Here is a 12127-nt window from a genome sequence, read left to right as displayed (position 1 = left end):
AGGCATTCGAGACATGGTGGAAGTGTAGGGCATGTGGGATTTTTTTGAGAGTATGGTCTTAGACTTTAACTCTCTATAAACAGGACTAGCAGTCAGGTTTTGCAGTGCCCTGCCTTATCACAGTATCACAGTATGTTTGGGAGTGGAAGGGACCTCAAAAGATCATCTAGTCCAATCCCCCTGCTGGAGCAGGAACGCCTAGGTGAGGTCACACAGGAACATGTCCAGGCGGGTTTTGAATGTCTCCAAAGAAGGAGACTCCACAACCTCCCTGGGCAGCCTGTTCCAGTGCTCTGTCACCCTCACTGAGAAGAAGATTTTTCTCAAATTTAAGTGGAACCTCTTGTGTTCCAGCTTGATCCCATTACCCCTTGTCCTATCATTGTTTGCCACCGAGAAGAGCCTGGCTCCGTCCTCGTGGCACTCACCCTTTATATATTTATCAGCATTAATAAGGTCACCCCTCAGTCTCCTCTTCTACAAACTAAAGAGACCAAGCTCCCTCAGCCTTTCTTCATAAAGGAGATGCTCCACTCCCTTAAACATCTTTGTTGCCCTGCGCTGGACCCTCTCCAGCAGTTCCCCGTCCTTCTGGAACTGAGGGGCCCAGAACTGGACACAATATTCCAGATGTGGTCTCACCAGGGCAGAGTAGAGGGGAAGGAGGACCTCTCTCGATCTACTAACCACCCCCCTTCTAATACACCCCAGGATGCCATTGGCCTTCCTGGCCACAAGGGCACAGTGCTGGCTCATGGTCATCCTGTTGTCCACCAGGACCCCCAGGTCCCTTTCCCCTACACTGCTCTCTAATATGTAGTTTCCCAACCTATACTGGAACCTGGGGTTGTTCCTGCCCAGATGCAGGACTCTACACTTTCCCTTGTTAAATTTCATTAGGTTATTCCCCGCCCAACTCTCCAGCCTGTCCAGGTCCTGCTGGATGGCAGCACAGCCTTCTGGCGTGTCAGCCACTCCTCCCAGCTTAGTGTCATCAGCAAACTTGCTGATAGTACACTCTATTCCCTCGTCTAAATCGTTAATGAAGATATTGAATAATATTGGCCCCAGTACTGACCCCTGAGACACTCCGCTAGATACTGGCCTCCAACTAGACTCCGCACCATTGACTACCACTCTCTGGCTTCTCTCCTTAAGCCAGTTTGCAACCCACCTCACTACTCTATTGTCTAGACTACACCTCCTCAACTTAGCTGTGAGGATGCTGTGGGAGACTGTGTCAAAGGCTTTGCTGAAGTCAAGGTAGACCACATCCACCGCTCTGCCATCCTCCATCCACCTTGTTACATTCTCATAAAAGGCTATGAGGTTGGTCAAGCATGACTTACCCTTGGTAAAGCCATGCTGACTGCCCCTAATAACCCTCTTATCCTTGATATGCCTTGAGATGGCACCAAGGATAAGCTGTTCCATTACTTTCCCAGGGACATAGGTGAGGCTGACCAGTCTATAATTACCTGGGTCCTCCTTCTTGCCCTTTTTGAAGACTGGAGTGACATTTGCTTTCCTCCAATCCTTGGGCACCTCTCCCGTTTCCCAAGACTTGGCAAAGATGATGGAAAGCGGTCCAGCAATGACTTCAGCCAGCTCCCTCAGCACCTGTGGATGCATCCCATCTGGACCCATGGATTTATGGATGTCCAGACTATTTAATTGCTCCCTAACCCAGTCCTCATTGACTAAATCAGACTCCTCCATTGACCTGGCTTCTTCCGGGGTCTCAGGGGTACAGGGCTCCCCAGGACAACCTCCGGCAGAGTAGACAGAGACAAAGAAGGCATTCAGTAATTCTGCCTTCTCTGTATCTTCTGCCATCAGGGCACCCACCCCATTCACCAGTGGGCCTACGTTGCCTCTGGTATTAGTTTTATCTGCTATGTATTTGAAAAAGTTCTTTTTGCTGTCCTTGACCCCTCTCGCCAGCTGTAATTCTAAGGAGGCCTTGGCTATCCTAGCTGCCTTCTTACATCCTCTAACAGCATCATTATATTCCTCCCAAGTGGCCAGCCCCTGATTCCATGACCTGTAAACTCTCCTCTTCTGCTTGAGCATACCAAACAGATCCCTATTCAACCACACAGGCCTCCTGGCTCTCTTTCTTGACTTCCTACGTGTGGGGATGCTCTGATCCTGAGCGTGGAAGAAGCAATCTCTGAATGCAATCCAGCTATCTTGGGCCCCTTTTCCTTCAAGCAGTCTTGCCCATGGGATTTCCCTCAGCAATTGCTTGAAAAGGCTCTTCTTAAGTCCAGGGTTGCAATTCTACTTGCTATTCTGTTCCTGCCACACAAGATGCTGAACTCCACCATCTCATGGTCACTGCAACCCAGGCAGCCCTCAACCTTTACTGCTTCAACCAGACCCTCCCTGTTAGTGAGGATGAGATCCAGCAGTGCACCTCTCCTAGTCGGCTCCTCCACCATCTGCATGAGGAAGTTATCATCAATGCACTGGAGGAACCTCCTGGACAGTGGCTGGCTGGCTGAATGGTCCTTCCAGCAAACATCAGGGAAGTTAAAATCACCCACAACAACCAGGGCTTGTGACTGTGAGGCCTCTCTCAGCTTCCCATAGAAGGCCTCATCAACTTCCTCAGCCTGATCTGGTGGCCTCTAATAGACGCCCACAACAGTGTCACCCCTGCCAGCCTGCCCCTTAATTCTGACCCCTACACTCTCAACTCGCTCCTCATCCACTCCTGGGCAGAATTTAGTACATTGTAGTTGCTCTCTCATATAGAGAGCAACTCCACCACCACGCCTGGCTGGGCTGTCTTTCCTGAAAAGGGCATAGCCATCCATGACCACATTCCAGTCATGTGAAGTGCCCCACCATGTTTCCGTAATTGCCACCAGATCATAATCTCCCGACCGAATATAGGATTCTAACTCCTCCTGCTTATTCCCCATGCTGCGCGCATTGGTGTACACGCATTTCAGGGAGCGAGCAGAGCACACCAATTTCTCCCTAGGGACATAGGAGGCCACCCGGTCCTCATCAGTTTTAGAATGCTGCCCCACTGGGACAAGCCCAGCTACATCCCCATACCCCTTCAAGCCTAGTTTAAAGGTCTCCAAATGAGCCCAGCTAATTCCTGCCCCAGCATCCTTTTGCCCCTGCAAGATAAACCTTTCCCGCTTGACACTGTCCAGACTGGAGTCTTATAAAACCAACCATTATCAAAAAATCCAAAGCCCTGCCTGTAGCACCAGTCCTGGAGCCAACCGTTTAGAGACTGAATTTTCCTATTCCATCCCACATCGTCCCTTGAAGATGGAAGGAGTGAAGAGAAGATCACTTGAGCCCCTGAGTCTTTCACCATCCTTCCCAAGACCTTGAAATCATTCTTCATTCCCCTTAGACTACATCTCCATCTAGTGCCTTTTAAATATCTGTGGAGAAAGCGCTTTTCTATAAGGAAACCAGTAAGTAGGTAATCTTTTTTTAATTGACTATTTAATGACAGGGGAGGTTTATATATGGAAGGAGAAAATCTAACAGTGGGGACAGAACTAAGGAAGAGAGAAGCTGTCTGCCAGACCTGCCCTGGATCATGGCAATGAAAAGCTGCAGTACAAGTAGATTTCATGTATTCATGTTTATGGAGTAAGGATCATCATGTGCTAGGATTCCAGGCTTCCAGGTGTTGTGCAAGCAACAATCTTACAAAACTATACAAAAACAACCTTTAGTCGTCCTGGTCTTAATTATAATCCAGAAATAATCTGTGTAAAAGGCTAATGAAATTAACACCTTTTTTTTCTTTTTCTAAATGACTAGAATATATAGCAGAGAACTAGAAATTCCTCTATAAAAGTAGTTGTATGTATTGTAGTTATATCCATGGAAGACCTCTGGACTTCTATTCACAATTTATGAGCACTGAGTGCTTTTAAGTGTCCTTCAGTTTTTCTTGCTGCTTCCTGTTATGTCCTGGTTGACCTGGAATATTTGTTGCAGGTAGATGACAAACATCAAAATTCTGAAGCAAAGCTGAATATGAAACAATGTATGAAATTAGTGTCTGCATTAATTGGGAAGATGCTGTAAGCCAGCTGCTAATCTTTTTGTTACTTGCTTAGATGGCTCTCCAACTTGGAATATCAAGCTGGAATAAACTCACTTTCACTCATGATTAAGTAACCAAATACTTACTAGTTATAATAAGATTTATAATGCAGTGACCATGGTGAATATTTCATTTGAAGCTCAATTACAGAAATTTGCACATGAGTAAGGGCAATTGCAATAGCTACTTATGTTTAATAGCTTTTTATGCAGAGACATCAAGAGGGTTTGTGGTGCTAATTATTTAATCCTCTCGATGGTCTCCTCTAGGTAAGGGTCAGTAAATAGCCAGATTGGAGAGCTTGGGAACAGACAGGTTTAGCAGTTAAATGGAGTCAGGAGCATAACTGAAATAAAAAGATAAAGGTAGCTAGTAGCCCAGGATGGGGTGAGGATTTGCAGCTCATCATGCCCAGTGATGTCCTCTGAGGTGGGTTGCCCCTGCTACTGAAGTTTGTGAAGGGTGAGGTTTTGTCCTGCCTGAATGCATCCTGAGTAACTTAACAACTTTGAAGTTATGCTTAATTTATATGGCATAACAGCTGATTTAGAATTTGTCTTTTTGTATGATGTTATTGTTCAGGTTGTTTAATGAGTAGTAACTTCTAAAATACCTCTTTTAGTGATAAATTGTTTTACTGTTTTATTGTCTGTACTCTCTTCTGACATCTCATCTGCTTTGAGGTATTTTTGAAGGACTGAAACATAGACTTCTAGATCATTAAAGATTACTTTAACGCCTTACTGTCTAACAAGAAGTAAAGGCCACAGACCCATAGTAGTCCAACTCTGGAGTGCTTTCTCTTTTTCCCCTTTTCAAAGGAAGAAGTTTATTCTTCAGGGCAGCAGACTCCATCAGATCTTTTACTTTGGTATTGTCCTTTCTCTCTTACTGTAAACTATAGTGTAAATATTGCCCACATAGGTGAGTAATAGTTCACTATGTTAGACGCAACCTCTTGTACTGTTTTGACTGAAAATGGGTTAATTTACTTTATGCAGTTAGAAACCTTTCTGTTTCATTGTTAGCACGCTCATTATTTTGACTTAATTTGAGAACAAGAAGATAACATCCCATCACAGAGTTAATGTTTTTGATCTCTCTGTTCTGAGAGCCAAAGACACTCTGAGTGCTCTGCCCACAGGTGGGAGGCATTGAGGAGGTGGGGCATGGATGGGGCAGAGCTTGACTGACATCCAGACTGATCAGTAAGAGTATTCTATCCCATTAGCGTCATGGTAATTATTTAAGAAGTATCAGGACATTCTGGGTTGCTCTTCCTCTCTTCGCTCTTTTTGTCGGAGCTGGGGGAGTTTCAGTCAGGGCTCTGGGCTTTTATGCCTTTTTTCTTTTTTTTTTTTTTTTTTTTCCTTTGGGATCAGCTGTGGGGACCAGGTGCTGCTTTCCTGGGACTGGCCACTCGGTGTGGATGGAGTTCATGAGGAATTGCCTTGAGTATCTTTTATTTCTATTTTTTTATATATATTTACTAGCAGTGTGTTAGTATTTTGTTATTTTATTAAACTGTGTTTATCTCAATCCAAGTTTCTCCCTTCTCTTTTGATTCTCTTGCATATTGGAGGGGGATGGGGAGGGAGTGAGTGAGTGGCTGTCGTGGTTGTATTGCTAGCTTGGGTTAAACCACAACACCTCTGATGGGGCTAATTTGACTACTTAAAAAATTGCTGCCTTTAAAATAAAGTACTTTTTAGGCTCACTTTCTGTGAGTTTACATTAGTAGTAAATGACGAGCCACTCTTTCACCTGAGTGGTTAAACAGGCAGCAAAGATAAGAGTGACCCAAGTGCTTTTTGTAGGTGCAATGAATGCTCTGCAGTTGACAGTGTTTTGGATCAAAACTCCTTAAATTAAAAAGTTGTTTTGTCTTGAATTGGAGAATTTCTGGCATAATAATCTGTTCAGTGGATTTTATATTGGAACTAGTACTCAAGTACTAGCTTTTTTCTAGATAGGAAAAAGTAAGCAGAGTAACTGAAATTATCCATGTCATTCTGAAAGACAGCCCTGTTGAAGATCTGTGAGCCAACAAATGATGTTTTCCTTCTGTGCTGAGGCAGCTGAATGACTGCAGGTAGTGATGGCTTTCCCATTGGGAACTGAACTGAAAATAAGGTAGGATTCAAACAGGAACTAACTAACCCTGAACAACTGTTAGCATTAATTGCATTAGGGCTTGTATCAGTTCTTGGGGTGAAAGGGATCGTATCCTGCTGCTATCCTGCTTGTGTTATGTAGTGTTGTAAAATCGATCCTACTCTTCTGTGTAGATTGAAGTTTAAACCTGTTTTTCAAAGAACGGGGATAATTTCAAAAGGTGGCTACCTTTAAGTCCTTCATGTAGAGTCTTTACTGAAATGCTGTGCCTCACCACATGTGCATCAAGAGAGACTGAATTTACAGTGCTATTTGTGGCCGTGGCATCTCTTAATGTAAATTAACAACAGCAGAGAGGTTTAAGATGGTTCATTATCAAAGTCAGGAAAATACCTGTGGCTCTGCAATAATGCAGCATCTGCACACAACAGTTTCTGTCTGGAGAGTTGCTCATGTCTCAAGCAAGTAATCAAGTGTTGATTAGCTGAATAAATAAATCATCATCTGTTATTGGATTGAGATGTGTGGGTGTGAAGCAGCATTAAAGATATTTTGCCTGGTTGCTACCTGGAGGGGTTCTAAAGGCAACAGTTTCAGTTCAAAGATGCTGAAGTATTGTGCAGTTTATTGCAGTGCAGTTTACTTCTAGCTGCGGGTTGTCACCGTCTGCTGTTGGATCTGCTACATCCTGTTTCACTCAAGACTGCAAAAATATGAGAAAACGAGAAAGATTTCAAAATATAAATATTTGTAGAGCTAAAAGAAGGAAATGTGCTTGCCGTAGTGCCCACATTATGTGAGGTCCCTGTTGTGTGCTGTCCTTGCATCTGTTGCATACAATAAGCTGTGTAACTAGGTGTGAAATGCTGAAGGTGCAGACTAGCTGGGTCGACAGTAGTGATTCACTCAGAACATTTCTTCTCTAGAGTTTAATTAGCAATACTGCATACTGGCTTCTCTAAGAGAAACTCAACCTGTTATGAATGTATAATGTCTTCTTTTTAAGCATTGTGTCATTATTGTGGGGCACAGCTCTAAAGTTTTACTGTGGTATCTGTACAGTAGTTTAGTATCTGCTTGCAGTTACATATGAAATTGTCTTTTTCCTAGAAGTAGGGCCATGCTATCTTGTCCTGGCTGTATTCCTTATATCTGTAGTCCACAACTACACTTTGCTTACTGATAATTACAGAAAACATTTTATGTCTTTGCTGCCCTATCTATAGAAAGAAAAATCACCTGCCTGTCACAGAAGATCTGCTGTAACCCTCTAGTCCAGTTTAAGTCCTTGTAGCCAAGTCAAGAGTATCAGAATTGTTTTTAGAATCATAGAATCGTTTTAGTTGGAAGAGACCCTCAGGATCATCGAGTCCAACCATAACCTAAATCTAGCACTAAACCATGTTGCTAAGAACATCATCTATATGCCTTTTAAACACCTCCATGGATGGTGACTCCACCACTTCCCTGAGCAGCCTGTTCCCATGCTTCACAAGTCTTTTATACAAGGGGGTATTCATATACAGTATAAGATTTGGCGTAGTACGTGTCAAATTATATTTTCCCCCCTGCTGTTTTTCATCTCTGCTGAGAAATAATAACATGGATTACACATTTTGAAAAATAGTGCTTTTTCACACATGCTGCCCTAAAGATAGCAAAATGTTTTCTTGTTAATGCTGTAGAGCTGCGCCTGCAAACTGTCACATCTTCCATAGAATGTACAACTCATCCCGATGGGAAGCTGCTATTTTTTTTGAGCCTTAAAAGAAGGGGGTAACAGGATTGGTTTCTGCATAGCATAAGGAGTGACTTCACACACTCACAGGTACTACTGCCAAAATAGTTTTCTTGAACTTAAGCAAACCAGCCTGGGGGCAACAGTTGGCAAGATTATACTGTGGCCAGCAGTTTTCTACCACCGTCTTCACCACACGCTTCCCGTTTGAATTTTAAGAGATGAGAAGAATATTTCAGTGAAGAGCAATTTCTTCCCATGGCTAATGGAGTCAGGGGAGGCTCCTCCAGTGCATGGTGGCTCACCGATACCTCTTTCTAAAAATCATGGCAATTCCCTTTTGTGTCATTTAAATACAGGTTCATGTTAATGTTTCAGTCCTGGATTGCTTCTGCCATGAATAGGTAAAAATAGAACAGAACTGGAATGAACCTTTTCTGCCATAGGTTGACAAATTTGTTGAATGTTGGTTTATTTGGGGTGGTTTTTGTACTTGCTGTATTTCTGCAATTGGATCCACACTGTATCTGGTATTTGTGTAGCCTTTCTTTAGATGCAGTTTTGTAAGTTGCGATGTGATTTCTTGCTGTATTTCATGTGTCCCTCAGTCCTTTCCTCTTCCCCTCCAACATGTGGTCTCTCAGTTTCTTAGGTTCGGGAGACCTGGGCTCAGGAGGACTTGCCAGTTCCTTTAAAAACAGCCAACTTCTCCCTTTTCTTTAGCTGGTTATAACACAAAGGCACATAACACATTAGGTCAGATGATCCACACGTCTGTGTCCTTTTTCACTTCCCTTTTGTAATTTCTTGATATCCTGGTAATTTTGGTTACCCTGACCCATTTCAGCCAAGTGTAACAGAGTTATATAGATTGGAAAGATAATGCTGTCCTTTGAAAGCTGGTCAAGGCTGCTGTTAAATAAATGTAAAGCTTTTCACATACATATCTGCCTGAAAACTTGAGACCTGTGCAGTAAGAAGATAGAATGAGCAAAGGAGAAGAAAAACCTTTTTTGTAACAGCCATGTAATGGGCATTGGAATTGCAGAGGAGTACTGTGAATAGTGCAACAGGTGACTTGAACCTACTACAGGCAGTCGTGATCTTGGTATACGTATCTGTTACTTGTGAGCGTGCCAAAAACCTGAAGAAAATTCATAGCCCCTTATGTTAAGGGTATCTCCAGAGATCATTGCAGAATAGCAAGGTGTGTTTCTGCTCAGGAAGAAATGACTGTGTTTTCCATTGGAACTTCATGAGCAATGGCTGAACAACACTTGCTTGAAAACCTCGGAGAACTGTGCCAGAGGACAAAAGGATGTCAAAATGAAAATAAAGCAGAAATTCCCCAGTGGAATTCTCCGGAGTCAGGAGACATGGCTTGGACTAAGCCATTACTGGTTTATAATTTTTCCTACATTTATGCACAGCATATGATAAATGCATTTTGCATCTGGAATTGGAACTTGAAAAACTGTATTCTGTTTGAGCATGAGACTTGTGTCTAATGAACAGCTAGCTGTGTGACTAGGGAATCACTATGGCATTTGAAATACTCTTTTACCTTTTTGGGGCATTTAATGTAAAGTTTGAATTAGGATTTTTTTGTGTATATATCATGTCTGTTGCAAATATGGAGAACTGCATTCAGGATTTGTCTTTCTTTCCCTCAGAATATAAAAAAATTAAAAATTAGTGGACTGTAAAAGGGAAGCTTAGAGATACCGAAGATGTTTAGTTTCTTGTTTGTTTATGGTCTGTGGTTACTAGTATGTGTTCTTTCGATAAACAGTTATTCTAAAACAGAATTTTCTTGTTTGCTGGCTGCTGATTCAAGAGGAGGAGGAGATAGAAAAGGTCTGGCAAGAAAATGTTGAACTAAACATTATATAATTATCTAAGTAGTACTTTCATTAAATCATTGTCCTGAATGTTTTCCCCCTCTTTTTGATGAAGTGTCAGGATGCTCTAAACAGAAGAAAGAGTGCATTTTTTTCCAGAAGCTTGGCTTTGTTCCTGGTCATTCTAGCACCATTTTCCTCCAGATGTGGTCAAACATTAAATATTGCGTATAGCTTTACTGCAGTAGCTATAGGTAAAGCACTAGATGTGCTTTGGGCATTCTTGCCTTAGAGGCCAGGACAACTGAGGTTGCTGTGATGTGTGTTTGTTGTACCTGAAAAAGAGCTCCTGCAGTGTTTGCCACTGTACCTCTGATCAGGAAAGGGCAGGCACATGACTTCTGCTCTTCAGAGGGCCAGAGGCTCAGGTGTTAGTGATTCTCAGTATGTTTGAAAGAGTAAGGTTGTAAGAGATGGCCCATATTAGAAATTCTAGAAGTAAATAACTTTGAAGCCTTAATTTAGCAGGATTTTCAGAGATGTCAGAGGGCATATCCGAATGTGATTTGCCACAAAATTTTAGAGTCTCAAATCAAACCACGAATGTCTGAAGTAAAGCTGCTTGAAAAAATGGGATGCAGTAAATGTTAATAGGGGCAAAACTACAATTGCTTCTCACTTTTCTTATTTCTTCTGCCTCTCCTCCTCTTGGAACTGTTCTGGCTCAGAATACAACTCTAAAAAAGGAAGCTGTCCAGATGCTGTCAATTTGGTCTGAGGAATGTAAACGGACTATGTGGTTTCAAAAAGGTGCTAGCTTTCAGAAAAAGAAAAACAACATGTGAACATTTCATATATGTGTGTTATTACCACACACTTCCAGCAGCAGCTTGGCTAGCTAGTTAGTGTGGTGAATATTGGTCAAATGCTAATACAGACTGCTGGCTTCAGTGGTGGTCTGGGAATCTGTTGCTGAAGTGTTTGTTTTTCTGCTTTTGTTTAAAGACTGCCTCAGACCTCTGGTTACTGAATTATTTAGCTGAGATGTCTGCCTCAAAACTCTGACACATAAGTTGCTCTTTGAAGTTGTGTGAAGAATCGCAGGGGCTTGGATATCTTGGCTGAGGGTTTTCCATTGTCAGTGGTGTTAAACACAGCATCTACTTCAGGGCAATTTATTCCCTCTTTTACCACAAAGTAATGATTCAAGTTTTTTCCCCAGGTGGACCTTGGATACTCTTCAGAAAAAGTGGCAGTTGAATATGTGAAATTCAGTGATACATCCTATTTTACACTTCATAATTCTAGCTGAAAACTACTGGTGTAATAAAGAAAAAATGTAAGAGAGGAACTGCAAGAATTTGTTGTCAGAGGATGCTAAATCAAGGGAGAGTTACTGTAGCTGTGGTTTAAGACAGTTTATATGTACTCTCCTGAATGATGGAAGAAGGCTTTGCTACAGCTGCACTTAGGTTTTAACCCTGGAAGTGAGGATTCCTTCCAAATCACTGCTGAAAGTTTGTCCCTATTGGATATACCTTTTTTTTTTTTTGTCTGGACTCTGCTTGTCCCTGACCTTGTCCTGGCCTTATAAAACTGCACAGGTTGGCATATTGATGTGCCATATGGATGCGTAAAAAGACTGCCTGTTGCTGTGATCTCCAGATCTGTCACATCTCAAAACCTAGGAGTTGCACATGTGTGTTGTAGATTTGGTGTAGGAGTAGGAAACATTACTCAGAAGACCTACAGGTTATGGAGCTGGCTTTTTTTCTGGTGTTCTCCCATCAGTGGTCTGTGCATGGTATTACTGTGTATTCACATTGCACCATATGCACCTTCCTGCAGTTACCAGCATACTCTTCCCGCAGTGACTGGCTTTGCTTTAGAGTAGACTTTTTTTGAAGAGTTCAGTGTCCTGTGATGTGGTCCATTGTGTCATGTGCTAATTTGAAAAAGCAAAAGGGAGAAAAAAATCTAACCACATGTCTCATTAATGTTTTTTTTTTTTTTACTTTGAGAGTTGCTATGTTCTAGGCTAGTGATACCACAAGACTTAACTTGTGCTTGCCTTGAGCATCGTGGTGGAAGCATTTGCATCATTATAGCTGAGGGCAGTGTTCTTTTCTTGCCATGAAGGGCTGCTGTGCAGTGAAGTAAAAAATGTGAAGTACTTGAGATCATAATGAGATTCTGTAATCATTTGTTAAACACATTTTAATGCTATTGTTAGTATTTAGTGTTATATGAATAGATGTACTGGTACTATGAAATAGCTGTAGTTTCTGTCCTGAATAACTGTATAATGGATGATGGACAGCAAGAGATGTGATTCATGTAACT

The 12127-nt window shown here is 42.2% G+C and overlaps 1 protein-coding gene across 9 annotated transcripts in view; it reads left to right on the top strand.

The window, feature by feature from the left end:
- LDLRAD3 (low density lipoprotein receptor class A domain containing 3) overlaps positions 1 to 12127 on the top strand; it is a 133691-nt gene that overhangs the window by 62113 nt on the left and 59451 nt on the right. The window lies entirely within an intron of this gene.

Source organism: Columba livia, chromosome 5, assembly GCF_036013475.1.
Source record: "Columba livia isolate bColLiv1 breed racing homer chromosome 5, bColLiv1.pat.W.v2, whole genome shotgun sequence".
Lineage (NCBI taxonomy): Eukaryota > Metazoa > Chordata > Aves > Columbiformes > Columbidae > Columba > Columba livia.
This window is presented reverse-complemented; position numbering and strand designations above follow the sequence as displayed.